Source organism: Marmota marmota, unplaced genomic scaffold, assembly GCF_001458135.2.
Source record: "Marmota marmota marmota unplaced genomic scaffold, marMar, whole genome shotgun sequence".
Taxonomy (NCBI): Eukaryota; Metazoa; Chordata; class Mammalia; order Rodentia; family Sciuridae; genus Marmota; species Marmota marmota.
The window spans coordinates 293,407-309,533 of record NW_026005769.1 but is presented as its reverse complement, the minus strand read 5'-3'; the positions used below and the strand labels follow the sequence as shown (position 1 = coordinate 309,533).

Here is a 16,127-nt window from a genome sequence, read left to right as displayed (position 1 = left end):
GAACGTAGATGCTCCATTGTTTGGGACATATATATTTATAATTGTTATGTCTTGCTGATGTATGGTTCCCTTAAGGAGTATGCAATGTCTGTCTTTATCTCTTTTTTTTATTAACTTTGGCTTGAAGTCTAATTTATTTGATATGATTTTTATAAAGAAAAAAATACTATTTGACCATTTTCTTTTTCTTCCTTCTATAGTATTGCATTTGGTTTTTAAAATTATTGTTGTTTTATTATTATCTCAGTCTTAAAGCAATGAGTATTTATCACTGGCTTCAGTATTTTGGGGAGAAAATAAATCAAAATACATAAATGCATTAATCAGATATGGCCTTTTTAAAATTATCCTTTCAAAAATTTCTCTGTATCTGGATTATTTTTCTAATCTCGTGGTTAAATCTGACATGGGCAATTCAGATGGTTAAATCTCAGTAACCAGAAATAATGACATTTTGTTAACTTTTAGAAGGACACAGCCTTTTCATTGACAGATCTAAATAAAAGACAAAGGATATCTTGACTAAGAAATTTTTTTTCATTACTACTAGAATATTTTATTCAATACTGATGATTTAATACTTTAAATGGTTCACCATAAATATACATGGCAAATTGTAAATAATATAAACTACTATATTTATTTTAAAAACAGAACAAAACTCAATTTTGGGAAAAGTTAATCTTAACACATTTATTTCATAGTCCACCCCCCCCTTTTTATTGCTTTTGATTTATAGTAAAGTCTAATTTTGAGTCATTAAGAAAAATTGAATACTGTAGAAACTAGAATGTTAGGTGGTTGATTTGAAATTACAGGAAGATTCATGATTCCTAGTGTTATTCATTAGTTATGATGACACTGATGTTATAACAACAAAAAAAGGCAAGTGTTTTTGTGATAATTACTTTAACACCATGGAAGACCTTAAGCCTTGAAAATTCTAGGAGTGTTAAGCCAGGACTACCACATAAACTGCTCCTGTTTTACAACATAAAGTTCATTTAAATGTGTTTCAAGATGATTGATATTTTTCTCATTTCTTTGTTAGAACCAAATACTACAAGTTGAAATATGGAACAGAATTGAATCAAGGAGATATGAAGCCTCCAAGCTATGATTCTGGTAAGTTAGTTTTAAAGGAAGCTTAAGTAATAAAAAGAAGTTAATGACTAATATTTTGTAGCAACAACATTTATAAATTTAATTCAATTTCTAATCATCTGCATGTTTTTCTGATCTGCTAATCTGTTGGCACTAATCATTTTGTATCCTGTAGATAATTTTCCCCCACCTTCCTTCCTTTTCCTTCTTCCTCTTCCTTTTAGTTCCCCATTTTCTGCTTATGTTCTACACTTATTGGAAAGTTTCAGGCTTCATGGGGTAACATGCACCAACATAACCTTGTCTTTCTGGGTCCTTCTAGTATTAATGGAAAATTTGAGATGCACAGTACAAAGTACATGATGCCCTTGAAACCCTGAGAAAGAGTAGGAACTATGAAGGTAAGATATTTCTTTTTCAAAGCACAGGGGAATTCCTAATCCTTTAAACCTGATTTAGCACCTTCGTAGGGGATGGAGGCCAGATCACTCTGTGTGGTTTGGGCTGGAGGTGAAAAGACCACATAGACACAGATTTTCAGAAAGGAGTGGCCGTGGGGTGGGGGGCAGCATGGCTCTGCCACCTCAAGGGTCCTCTTCTGCTCTGGAAAGCAAGAGAGCCAGTGCACCTGGAATCGCTTTATTTATAGGGAAAAGCCAACAAAGGACTTTCAATAGAATATTCTACATTGAATAAGGCAGGGTATAAGGTTTTAAGGGAGTTGCCCAGTCCCATTGGGTAACGCTCAAGTCCAGAGCTGAGGCAAATTTATTCACCAGCTGAAGTTCGTGAAGATCATTTGCTTTGAAGGTCATTTATGTACAGCGCAGGTGTGTAATTCCAGTCCCACACCCCCTTTACTGAAGGCTGAGAGGGAATACTCAGCTTATGGGCAGGCAGCTCCCACACTGACTGCTCAGTTTCACACTGTTTTGGCCTTTCTCATGCACAGAAAATTCTTTCCTATAAGCAGAACATGTTTTAACAGGTGAAATATTTATCTTTTTATATTATTTCTTCTATTTCTTTCCCCTACCTTTCTCTTTACCCACCAAATAATAGAAAGTAGCACTTGTAAACAATATAGATATAATTCACTTATTAGTAGATATAAGGGAAAGTGAGAAAACCTGTTCAGAAGTTATCACATAGGTGAATTTTTGGCATGATTTTAGATGAAATTCCTCAAATATTTAAGGATTTTTTCTTCATATTTCAAGTACTGAAAACTGTAATTTATATCACTTGCTGAAATTTGTACCTATGCTAGGAGCTTTAGAAACTATAATTATGTTATTATTATTTTTAGTTATACATGATAGTAGAATGTATTTTGACTTATCATACATATGTGGAGTATAAATTCCCATTCTTGTGGTTGTACATGATGTGGAGTTGCACTTGTCGTGTATGCATATATGAACATAGGAAAGTTATTTCTGATTCATTCTGCTGTTTTTCTCATTCCCATCTCCCCTCCCTTCTCCCCATTTCCCCCCCCCTCCCTGTTCCCAGTCTGGTTAACCTCCACCAAAACCCCCTCCTTGTGAGTCAGCATCTACATATCAGAATGTTCAACCTTTGTTTTTGGAGGGATTGGCTTATTTCGCTTAGCATGATAGCTTCTAGTTCTATCCATTTACCTGCAAATGCCATACTTTCATTCTTCTTTATACCTGAGTAATATTCCACTGTATATACATACCACATTTTCTTTATCCTTTCATCTATTTAACGGTACCTGGATTGGTTCCATAGCTTAGATATTGTGAATTGAGCTCTTATAAACATTGATGTGGCCACATCACTATAGTATGCTGATTTGAGGAATAAAATAACTGGGTCAAATAGTGGTTACATTCCAAGTAAAAACTATAATTCTTAAAATATTTATTCAGTAAATAAAATATTGTTCTGATGTCACATATGTGTAATTTTAACTCACAGAAGTGGACACATTTTCCAAATTTCCATTAAATGATGAAGTGTAGGGCTGAATCCAGGTCTACCTGAAAAGAAAACTGATAAGGACTACTTTAATGTCAGAAGGAAGACCAAGAGAGTAGAAACTAACAGAAGAAAGACTTCCAAAGGAAGGAATGTTCGTCACTGGTGATGAATTAATTTCTAGAGGGCTAAAGAGTATCTGTCAGATTAGTGGCACACAGGTCATTCATTGGGTCACTGAGAACATAATTGGAAGCAGTTAAGAAACAGGTGATGGCAGAATCAAAGATGTCAGTATAAAATGAAAACCAAATGCATTCAGCGTTTTAGATGCTTAGCTTATGAAAGTGAGGAAGGACTGAAGGACAACAGCTAAAAGATAACCTGGGGTCAGAGAGACTGTGCGTAGGTGGTTGGGGCAGGGTTCATAAATAAGGAGCCAATAAAAGGGAAAGAGTAGATATACTCAGATTAGGAAGGTATCTGGAAGAAATGACTGGAATTGGATTCTGAACATAATGGCAGTCATATTGGAGGAAGAACATATTTCTTGTTATTATCTAGAGAGAAATGTAGAAAGTCAGGTAACAGATTGTAAGTTTGAGTTTCACTTTGGTGGTGGGTATTTGAGGGAATGTCCTCTTGATAGCTTTATGTACGAGACATTATCTACAAAGAGTTCATCAGACTTTTAAGAAAAGCAGAGAAGGTTTATAATACTGTTTGTGAAGAGGAAGACAAATTCACTAGGAGTTAGTAGCATTGAAAAAACCTAAGGTTTGGTTAAGTTGTTGTTTTGTTGCAAAAGTCATTTTTTCTTTAAAGAAATTTAAATAATAATATGAAAATCATATCTCTAGTACTCATAATGCCTTTGTATAGAACTGTATTTCCATCTGGTATCATTTTTCTCCTCCCTTTAAGACTTCTTTTAACATATTTTGTAATATGGGATGCTGGTAATAAGTTTTATCAGCTTTTGTATATCTGATAAAAGTTTTATCTTGCTATCATTGTTTCTAATAAGATGTCTGCTATTATGCTTATCTTTGTTCCTCTGTATATAATGTACCCCGTTATTTTGGCTGCTTTTAAGATTTTCTCTTTCTCATTGGTTCTAAACAAATTTCTTTGTTTCTTTTTTTTTAACTGAGGAATAAACCCAGGGCCTTGCATATGCTAGGGAAATCCTGTACCATTGAACAACATCCCAGCCCTTTTATTTTAAGAAAGGGTATCACAAAGTTGCTGAGGCTGGCCTTGAATTTAGGATCCTCCTGCCTTGGCCTTCCAAGTACCTGGGATTATAGGCATGTGCCACCATATGTAGCCAAAAAAAGTTTATTATGATGTTCTGTAAAATAAAATAAAAATATTTATTATGATATAAAAATGTTTACTATGATGTACTGTGGTTATTTCTCTCCACAGTGTTTCTTAAGCTTGGGGTTTAATGAGTTTCTTTGACCAGTGGGTTTATAGTTTTTATGAAATCTGGAACTTTTTGGTCATTATTTCTTCAGATATTGTCTTTGTTTTTTCTCCCTGTGTTAAAAGCTAGAAACTCCTAGAAACTCTTTTATCAAGGCAGTAGCTGGGACAGTCATAAGGTTCATCCCTTTGCTTGCCTTCTCTCAAGGATCACTATCTTTTGGAAAACATTGTTTCATTTGTTTTTGTTCGTTTATTTGTGCTAGGGATTAAACCCATGGATCTTTAACCAGAGTCACATCCTGATCCATTTTCATTGTTTTTTTAGAGACAAGGCTTTGCTAAGGACCCACTAAATTTCTGAGGCTGATCTCAAACTTGTGATTCTACTACCTTAGTTGTTGAAATTATAGGTGTGTGCCACTGTGCCCAGCTCAGTGGAAATTATAGGTGTGTGCTCATCTGTTTTGTTTTGGGGGGTGGGGGGGGGAGGTCAATGCAGTCCCTGTTACAGAAACTATACTGGATGTAGAAGTCATATCATCAAGAAATTAAACTACTAGCTACTTTATTTATTGATTTCTTTTGGTACTGGAGATTGAACCCATGTGTACATTACCACTGAGCTATGTTTCCAGTCATTTTTGTTTTGTTTTGAGACAGGATCTCACTAACTTACTGAGATTGGCCTTGAACTTCTGGTCCTTCTGACTTAGCCTCCTGAGTCACCAGGATTATAGATGTTCTTTATTGTGCCAGAGCTACCTTAAAATCCTTACTTTAATATAAAGCTTCTTTTTAATTTTTTAAGGCAAAAATGAATCTGATAGTTGATAATTACTTACTAGAAAGGACTACAGCTTGGCCTACCATGTAAGAATAAGAGTAATTTGTCTTTTAAGAGGATATTAGTGCATTATTTTTTGACTGGTCTTAACTTAGTTTTTATTAAGGCATAATTTTTAAGGGATAATTTCTGTACAGTAAAATTTATCATCCTTAGTGTTTTCACAAACACATAGTCTTATAGCTATTATTGTTTGTAGTCAACCCTTCCTTCCCCACTAATCTACTGGCAACCACTAAACTATTTTCCATTTTTATACTTTGGCCTTTTCCAGAATCATGAATTTAAGAATCTTATAGAATATAGCCTTTTTTTGGGGGGGGGGTTGCTGGGGATTGAACCCTGGATCTCATGCACTCTACCACTGAGCAAAATCCCTAGCCCAGAATATAGCCTTTTTTTGATCTGGTTTAACTCACTTCACATAATGCATTTGAGATTCATCCATGTTGGTTGGCTATCAGTTGTTCATTCCTTGTTCTTATTGAGTTTATGTACCATACTTACACAACATCATTAGCTGCCAAAGTAGTCAGTTGAGTATATCTGAGGATGGCATAGAAAGGATTTAGGCCTCTTCTGATGGGAGACTAAATGACCTCAACATTTCTTTTCACATCTGAAAATTTTAAATTCTTAAAGTGTCAGTGTATATGCTCTTACTTGGCAAGTACAGGTTATTCAGTAGACTGAAGTGTATAAATTGTAACATAATTATGTTACGAGTAGTTCCTGAATTGCAAAATTCATAGAACAATGTAATTTTTTTATTTCCACATTTTTAGTTGGTGCATTGTATTTGTACATAATGATGGGAATTTGTTGTTACATATTTATACATGCTCACAATATAACAATATAATTAGTCTAATATCATTTTCCAGCATTCCCCCTACTCCCATATCATTTTTCATAAAGTATTGGGACATTATTTTTGCCCTCCCCTGCAAAACACACACACACACACACACACACACACACACAGAGTTTGGCAGTATATCCTCTTTGAAGTTATCCCAAAGTAATCTTTCTTTTGGAGTTAAATTAATTTCTTTCCTCCACACTCACCTCCAGTCCACTCTGTTACTATTTCTTTAAAATTCTACAGAATTCTCCTGATTTATTTTAGGAGAAAACAAAACACAAGATATGATTCTTACTTTTATTCACATTTCTCCAGTTTTTTATCATTGTTGTAATAATACATGGAGGAAAGTGCTGGGTCTCTAGAGGGAGTCAGGAAGGATTTTTTACACTTACAACTGTGTTTCCAAGGAACCTGAAAATTATTCTCTAAAACTTAGCTTTTCATCTTTAACATAGGGATAAACATGATTTTTTTTTAATTTGTAAGAATTGAAAGAGAAGGAGCTGGGCTAGTTGCACATGCTTATATTCCCAGCTACTCAAGAGACTGAGGCAGGAGGAGTGCAAATTTGGGGCCAGCCCCAGCAACATAGCAAGACCCTGTCCAAAAATTTAAAAATAAAAGGGGCTGGGGACATAGCTCAGTGGTAGAGTACCCCTGGATTCAATCCCCAGTACCAATAAACAAACAAACAAACAAATAAATAAATAAATAAATAAATAAATAAATAAAGATAGATAATGTATATGTATTTTAACATACATTTGGGAACACAATAATTATGCACTAAATGCTTAATTTTAGAAAATATGAAACAATTTCTTGTTCCCTCCTGTGTCTCCTCTTGAAAAAGATTTTATAAAGACCAGCAATTTCTTCATTTGATGAAGGACTGATAAAAATAATATATGATTTTTTTAATATTGTGAAAGTTGAACCATTGTCTGGTGTGGAACTTTTTAGTTTAGGTTTCTCATAGAGAAATTATTTTTATTAATTCTTCTGAAAGGATTCAGCTTGTACATAATGATGAATTTAAGCTTTAGAAATTAAAAGAGGTTTAAAATTCAAAGAATGTCTTTGAAAGAATACTTGAAATTTTCATTTAATAACTTGCAAAGGAAACATATTTGGATTGAGGTTATTTCTTAGTATATCTGCTCTTTATAAAATTAGATTTTTGGTCTCATTTCTAAATATTTTGTTCTGGTTGTAATGTGATACCTAATACTTATATTTGACTCTCACTCTGTATGACTTGATTGGATTGGTCTTGGTTCTAGAGCAAAATTCTCAGGCTAGCTATAAGTGAAAATGTCTTTATATTCTACTACTCTAAAGGGAATCCAGTAGCATTAATTAATATGTGTTAGAGTTTTGTTATGGAAATTCGAATTAAAAACTCTTTTGGAGTGGGTGTACTGGGGATTGAATTCAGGGGCACTCAACCACTGAGCAAAATCCCCAGCCCTGTTTTGTATTTTATTTAAAGACAGGGTCTCATTGAGTTGCTTAGTGCCTCACTGTTGCTGAGGCTGGCTTTGAATTTGTGATCCTCCTGCCTCAGCCTCCTGAGCCACTGGGATTACAGGCATGCACCACCACACCCAGTTAAAAACATTTTAATTGTCCTAAACATACATAAATGTTTACTGGATACTTATTAATTGAGATGCCCTCTAATATGTAAAACAAGTCAGTTTTATTATGACAATGTATTTCAGATGAAGGTAATGAAACAGAGGTGCAGCCACAACAGAACAGCCAGTTAATGTGGAAGCAAGGTCGACAACTACTCAGACAGTAAGTATCTCGTGGCCAATCTTATCAATAGTCGAGGATGAGAAACATTATTTTCATGAGATTTTTTCCTTTTATATTTTCAATTCAAAAGAATAAGTTTATTTCTTATTTTATTACTGCTTTGAAAAAGCTTAATTGAATTGCTGTTTAATTTTCATATTAAACACTTTTCCCCTTTTTGTTTTTGTTTTGTGGTACTGGGGAATTGAACCCAGGGATTCATTAGCACTGAGCTACATTCCTAGCCCTTTTTTATTTTGAGACAGGTTCTTGCTAAATTGTAGACTGGCCTCAAACTTTTGATCCTCCTGCCTCATTGTCCTGAGTTACTGCAATTACAGGCATGTACCACAGCACTCTTCCCTTGGAATAGATTTTATATAATTTAAAGAATTATTTGTCCTTATTTTTCTTACTGCATCATCTGTGCAAGCATGTACATATATTTCAATATAGGTCTAATAAGTATTTGCATGTATTTTTTGGTTAATTTAAAAAATTTTTAAGTAATTTGTTGAGATTAAATTCTGAGATTTTGAAAATTCTGCATAGCATAAGCTTTCTCCTGTATAATGTGTATCTGAGACTATACAGAGGAAACAGTTCAGTTAAGGTTTTGGCATCAAGTAGTAGACTACACCATCTCAGTGCTTGGTCCTTGTATACCACCTTTGAAACTGGTATTCAAATTTTATGCCAAGGTAAAATGAAATATGCTGCCTGTTTGAGACTTTTGGGTTTGCTTCCAAAATGAATGAATGCTAGCTATTCCTTTTGACTTAAGGAAGATAATGTTACAACATCTCTTCATATTTATTGTTTATTTAGACAAAATTAGAAAACAATGAATCCTTACTAATATTTAAGTGAATTTTTATTAGTGTCCTCACTTTGGTCTGAAGTATGACTTAGGTATTTTGATTTTTAAAATAGGCAATTTTTCTTAAAATGCTGATTTTTTAAAGTGATTTAATAATGATGTATCCAAGATATATTTTAAAACCTTAAGAAGACCTATAATCGTCTTAGAAAAGGGTGATATTTTATGAGTTACAAAGTAAGTATTATCCTGTTTACTTATGGCTATGTGGTTTTGTTGCCAAAGTGAGGTACACATCAAATATTATTGCTAAAAATAGAAAAATACATTTTTGTAGTAGTCTGTAAGGACAACTGATTAAATTCAGGAAAATTTGAAGTTTATTATTTTAATCAAAACTTTCTATATATATATATATTCATTAGGGTTGAAAAATGAGCATCTTGGTTTGGTAAGATACACTTTGATCACATGTCTTTGTGAGATCTTTCTGCTCTAATAACTTTTGAAACCAAATCTTCAAATAAACTGAACAAATAAACTATCTTGTCAACCTTTGTTTTCTTTTGTCCAGTAGACTCCATATCAACATATATTAATGCCTAATATTTTTCTATTGTTTATTAATGGCATTTGCCCTTTCCATGGTCCTGCCCCTGCCATTTGGTCTTTTTTGATTAACTTTGGTGTTAAATAGGTAATCAAGGGCTGGGGTTGTGGCTCAGCGGTAGAAAGTTCGCCTAGCACATGTGAGACCTGGGTTCCATCCTCAGCACCACATTAAGAAAAAATAAACAAATAAAATAAAAGTGTTGTGTCCAACTACAACTAAAAAGAATTTAAAAAAAATAGGTATTCAAGTGCTGTCTGTATGCCAGAGAACTATTAGTTGTGTCTGTTTTTAAGGAAAGAAAACTCAGGTTTGGGAAAATTAAAGTTATAGGGCAAATAAGTGACAGAAATAGATGTAAGACCTAGGTCTAACTCTCACTGTAAAGCCTGTGCTATTTTTTTCTGTGCTGCTGCCTTTCTGCAACATGCACGAATTCACATACATACCCTCTATCCCACAATTTAATTGTGGTTTATTTTTTATTTTTGAGTTATTTAAGCATAGATTTTTCTGTTCTACAGAAGTGACTTTTGGGAAAATACTATATTCTTATATGATGTGGAGGAAGCCATATGTACTGAAAACATTCTCTCTAGATCTCAAGCAATTGATCTGCAGCTGGGGTTGTAGAACAGTGGTAGAGCACTTGCCTAGCATGTGTGATTCCCAGCACCACATAAAACTAAATAAACTAAATGAAGGTATTGTGTCCATCTACAACTAAAAATATATTTAAAAAAAAACAGTTGATCCATGACAATTTTCATTTGAAATATAAAAAAGTTGCAATCACTGTTATAAAATAGTAATTTGGTAGAATTTGGTAGTGAACTTGCTCTGATCCTGTGGAAGGAATGTGCTATGAAATATTGAGAAACAGTTTCTGCGTAGTATAAATGTAATGAATGGTGTATTGTAGAGTTGATTTTTCTAAGTGACTGTAGAGGCTGGTACTGCAGGAGACAGCTCCATCTGCACCTGGAATATTATTGACAAGTCTTAACTAGCATAGTGCTCCTAGGTCTTATGTATACAGTGTATTAGAAGAATTGCTTTTATTTACACATTAAATTTTAGAACACTGATTCCTGTATGACTGAATTGTAAGGATCCTCTTCACACAGGTATCTTCAGGAGGTGGGTTACACAGATACTATTCTAGATGTGAAATCTAAATGAGTACAAGCTTTGCTGGGCTTTTCAAGTGATATCACTGACAGGGAAGATGACAAAAATCAGGATTCAGTTATAAATGGCACAGAGGCTGAAGTTAAAGAAACAGCAATGATTGGGTAAGTATTTTGTCTGGAAAGTATTTTAGTTGTAACTTAGTTCATATTTAATATTTTTGAATTTAAAATATTACTTTTAGGTGGGATTTGGAAATAAGTTAAAGTTTCATTTGGTTAGAAGGCAACACAGGGGTTGAAGTTAGCATTTGAGACTATTTAGTTCAAGAATGTAATTTCATATTTAGGCTATTTTATTTGCTTGAAATTTATTTAATATAAGATTTTTTAATATCTTGAAGCTCAGTCAACTACTATTAGAACCTCATAGAATATTTTGATTTGAAATGCAGTGGTAATCTATAAGAATGGAATTTCATTATAAGTGACCCAGAAATCATAAAAATACCTCACAATTCTTTAGAAGAAACCTTTTTAACCACATTTGTTTATGTAATAATTCTGTAACTCATCTTTTCTTTGATGTAAAATATCTACTTTAAATATACATATTGTTAGATTGAAAAATTTAATAATTTGAAATATTTTTCTTATTGAACATATTATTATTATACAGTTGTATATAATTCTAGTTAAATGAACACTAACAGTTCAATAAATTAATCATTCTTTATTGGGAAAAATTTGCTATGATTTTTTCTTTTTTAAAAAACTATTATTTTATTTACTTATTTATTTTTATTTGGTGCTGAGGCTCAAACCCAGTGCTTCACACATGCTAGGGGAGCACTGTACCACTGAGCCACAACCCTTGCCCCTGCAATCATTCTTAGTTGAATAAAAAGCCTAAGATTCTCTGAAAGTCTTAATTACGATGGTATTACATTTTAACCCATATTTAGGCTAGTAGAATGGTTTTAATTGAATGCTATAAATTTTCTAATGAGAACATATTTCCTGTTATTTGGAATATAAACTAAAATTATAAGATTAGGTAAAGACACAAGATAGGAATTTTATAAAAATATGTCTTTGGAAATTTCTTAAAAGTGTTCATTAATAATTAAGAATGTATTGGGGCTGGGATTGTGGCTCAGTGGTAGAGCGCTTGATCACACATGAAAGGTTCTGGTTCCTCAGCACCACATATAAATAAATAAATAAATAAATTTTAAAAAGAATGTATTAACTTGTATTTACAAATGAAAGTACAGATTTTTTTCTCTGTAGACATAGATCATATAGGTATTATTCTTGTTTTTACCTTTTACATTAACCTAAGTCATTAAGTTAACTTAGGTAATATAAATATTTTTAGGGATGGTAATGCATACTTTTACAAAACCTTCAGTAATGACTTTCAGAAGAGATGTCTCCATTGTCTATTTTGTGTTTACCTCTCTTTTAAACTGAAAAGGATGTTAGTCTGAATTTGTCAGATTTCTGTAGAAACAGAGAAAAGGAGGAAAAAATCAAAATTATAGCTCTCAGCAGATTTGAAATTGAAGATTTAGCTATTTTTAAAAATTTTCCTTTACTATGACTATAGTCCATCCCCCCCTCCCCAAAAATGCCTTCTCATCTAAAACATTTTCTGATGAACTAGAGAGAAAAAATTCTGTTGTGGCCCTTAGGAAAGTGTTAACTAAATTTATTTTGAGGGAGCTATGTTCAAGCCTTATATTTGAAAATTTAGTCATTTCTAAAAGACTCATGGTTTATTCATTGGCAGAGTCAAATCTTACAATAATATCAATTTGACTAGTATATTGTTTTCAATAACTTTATTTGTACATTTGAGCTTTTTACCTCCTTAGCTGTTTAACAAAAGATTGCATCAGAGAAAAATGACATATTTACTAGTTACTTAGTTATAAAAACTCATGTAAGAAGTTAATTGAAGAATTGCAGAAAGAAATACATAGGGGGAAAAAAAGGAGGCAGAGATAATGAGAGAAATATTTTCAAAAATACATTAAGGTTGATATAAGGATCAAAGTAAGTGTGAATCTTGAGAGGGAGTTCTTTTCAGTAGATTATCACTTTTTTTGTTCATTTGGTATTAGAGTGCTTTTATACACATGATCTATGTCTGCAGTCCTTTTTATTTTGATACAGGTTCTTGCTAAGTTGCTTAGGGCCTTCCTTCTTGAGACTGGCCTCAAACTTGTGATCTTCTTGCTCAGCCTCCCAAATTGCTAGAATTAAAATTGTGTACCACCATTTGAGGCACAATCCTAGCTATTAAGATAATTGAGCCAGGTGTGTTGGCACTGTAAATCCAATGACTCAGGAGGCTGAGACAGGAGAATCACAAGTTCAAGGCCAGTCTCAGCATCTTAGTAAGATTCTGTCTCCAAATAAAAAAAATTAAAAAGGGCTGTGAATGTGACTTAATGGTTAAATGTCCCCAGATTTGATCCCAGGTACAAAAAAAGGTTATGATTATAAAGTACTTTTAAATGAATAGCCACTTCTTATATTGCTTTCTAAATCCATAGAATTGTAATAGATGAGAATCAATGTCATTTGAGACTCATAATATAATATAATATAAATGTAAGTTGTAAAACTTATCATGAGTTGATTTTATGTTGAGGTTAAAAAGAGTAACTGAGCATGATTATTTGTGTTTTAAACCAGAAAATCTGAGTTAAGATTCTTCTTCTGTGCTGGATAATTTCAAATTCCTTGAAAGTGCAGCTGATGATTTCAGTGATGAAGATGAAGATGATGATATTGAGGGAAGACAGAAAAGTGTCATTGATACTTCAACAATGAGTCAAATAACTCAGATAATATATATTTTAAGGACTATGTTTACTTTAAAAATAATTCATGTGGGGTTAGGGATATAGCTCAGTTGGTAGAGTGCTTGCCTAGCATGCAAAAAGCCCTGGGTTCAATCCCCAGCACTGCCGCAGTCTGGCTGGGCACAAAATCACGAGCCACCACACAGCTTGTAGATTCAAACAGCAACTCTTTATTCCCGAACTCACACCAGCTGTCTACAATCATGTTCTGGGGAAATCCACGTTCTCTGCCCAAATCCACCCCCACTGGGCTTCTGTCTCCCAAAAAATACTGTCTGAATCCCGTGAGAACTCAAGGGGAACTCTGGCAGCAGGATACGCCCTATTCCCAGCAGGAATAACCTTAAACCTGGAACCACCCTAAACCCGGATAGTCCTAAACCGGGAACGCCCTAAACCCAGATTATCCTAAACTGGGAACACCCTAAACCCGGATCCACCCTGGTCCTTGAACAAGGTCACCTTAGATGCAATGTCACTGCAAAATGTCCTATTTCCACGAGTCCTTCCACTAAGCAACATGGGGTACGCTGGCAAGGAAATTGTCATACCTACTTGGCAAATGGCTCCCAGCACAGCATCATCTCACACACACACACACACACACCAAAAAAACTCATGCTCTTTAATATAAACCTTTTACTTTTTTTGTGAGAAATTAGAAAGAGCTTTGGTATAGATTTCAAATTCAAGAATGCTTTTAATATTATAGCTTTGCCTTAAAAGCCCTCACATGAATTTTTATTAACTTATTGAATATGATAATTTTTATAGAGCTGATGAATATAATGAAAATGATATGGGTTGAGATTGTGGCTCAGTGGTAGAGCACCTGCCTAGCATGTGTGAGGTCCTGGATTCGATCCTCAGCACCACATAAAAATAAATAAATAAAGATATTGTGTCCAACTACAACTAAAAAATAAAATATTTTAAAAAAAGAAAATGATAAACATGTGTTATAGCAGTCTAGTGTTACAATCTTATTACAATGTAATTGGCTGCTATAAAACAATAGAACTGGCATATAATCCATTATGGTGCCTAACATCAGCTCTGATGCAGATTTTGTCTCTCTTGTGAGTTGCTTTGGTAGGTCAGGCCTACAGACTTCTAAAACTCTTCCATTACATTTCTTCAAATTGTCCGCAACAACTTTTCACTCCCAGGTGCAACCCCCACCTTCCACCCTTTTTTTTTCCCAGGAGAGAAAGCCTTTGAGCATTTTCGATAGGCAAATAAATGAGTAAACACCCTAGGCAACTTCTCTTGGGCTGACATATTTCCGAGCTGAAACTGATTTATATGCGAAGGAGGAGAAAGGAGATGAAGGAAGAACACAAAGAAAAAATAATAAGAGTCACACAAGGAGTATGTGTGCTGAAAACGCGACTCCTCCGCCAACTGAAAACGGCTACAGGGACAGTGCGCAGCACTCAGTGCCACACTGCGCTATGCAGGGAGGGCAGCAGGGGCGGACCCCCCGAGGGGGCTTGCGCAGGGTACCTCCACCTCCGGGCGAGGGCGGGTCACCCAGCTCAAGCCCACCCGCCACACTTGTGGGTCTGTGCTGGGCGGGGATGCAATCCTGCCCTCAACCGCTCCCCACCCACGAAATCCAACCTCACCCGCAGCTGGCTAAGCGCAGGGAGGGGAAGGGAGCGGGAACCCGGGCACGGGGCATCCTCCCGGGGTGGTTGCTGCAGTCCTCCCGTGGAGCCCTCTCTCCTCGGGAAAGTCTCAGCCAAACTTTGTTCAGCTCAGCCAGCGCCAAGGGGTCGGCGCGGGCCAGGTGGGAGGGGGCCCGCAGCTGGCGGCCATACCTTCGCAGGGGCCCACTTCATACTGGGTGATGGAGTCGCCATTGAGCGGGGGCGGATGACACAGCGAAGCCCCCAGTCGCAGACTCCGTGGAGCCCAAAGGCGCCGCCGCAGCTCTCCTTCCTCTGCCTGGCGCACATGTAGCAGCAGCAGCAGATGCCCTGCACAATGCTCCCCAGGCACCTCCTGGGCTCCTCGCACTTAGACTCGTCGCAGGGCAGGTAGACCAGCGCCCGGGTGCCAGAGCGCGTCAGCAGCAGCAGCAGCCCCAGTACCGAGACAAGGAGGTGCCCGCAGCCGGCCAGCCCCCTGCCCCCCACCACCAAGTACATCCTCCTGCGCCGCCGCCTCCTCCTACAGCCTGGCCAGGAGCCCGGCGGCGCCCTCCCCTGCGCGGGGCACAAGCGCCGCCGAGCGCCCCCCTCGGGCCCCGGGGCGCGCCTCCCCTCCCGGGGCAAGGTCCCCGCCCCTCCTGCGGGCCGCGCCGACCCCGAGCCCACTAGCGTTGGCGCCAGCGGCATCGGTGGCTTCCCCTCCTCCTCCTCCCGGGAGGAAAGGAGGAAAAAAAAAGTTTCCTCCTGGCAGCTCCGGTTCAACCCAAACTTCTGGCGGCGGCGGTGGCTGCGCTCGGCTCCAGCCCGGGTTGGCGGCACCTCTTCCTTCTCCTCTTCCTAGTGGGCGGCGCCGCTGCGGCGCAGCCTCCGGGCCTGGTCCCCATCTCCGGAGCCGCCAAGTGGGCGCGGTGGCGCAGCAGGTCCGCAGCGTCTGCTCTGCGCGTGCGTGCGCGGACCTTCCAGGCGCTTGTTTATGGCTCCAGCCTCTGCCGCTAGGGCTGCGCCCTCCCCGATCCTACCTCATCCCCCAGACCTC

At 36.7% G+C, this 16,127-nt stretch overlaps 1 long non-coding RNA gene across 1 annotated transcript; it reads left to right on the top strand.

Moving 5' to 3' along the window:
• The first annotated feature begins 1,049 nt into the window (after positions 1–1,049).
• On the top strand, positions 1,050–13,419 carry LOC107160944. The gene is made up of 4 exons (XR_001505913.2): positions 1,050–1,125; positions 7,922–8,000; positions 10,558–10,725; positions 13,267–13,419. It is a non-coding gene; the product is annotated as an uncharacterized LOC107160944 (long non-coding RNA).
• Positions 13,420–16,127: the final 2,708 nt, after the last annotated feature.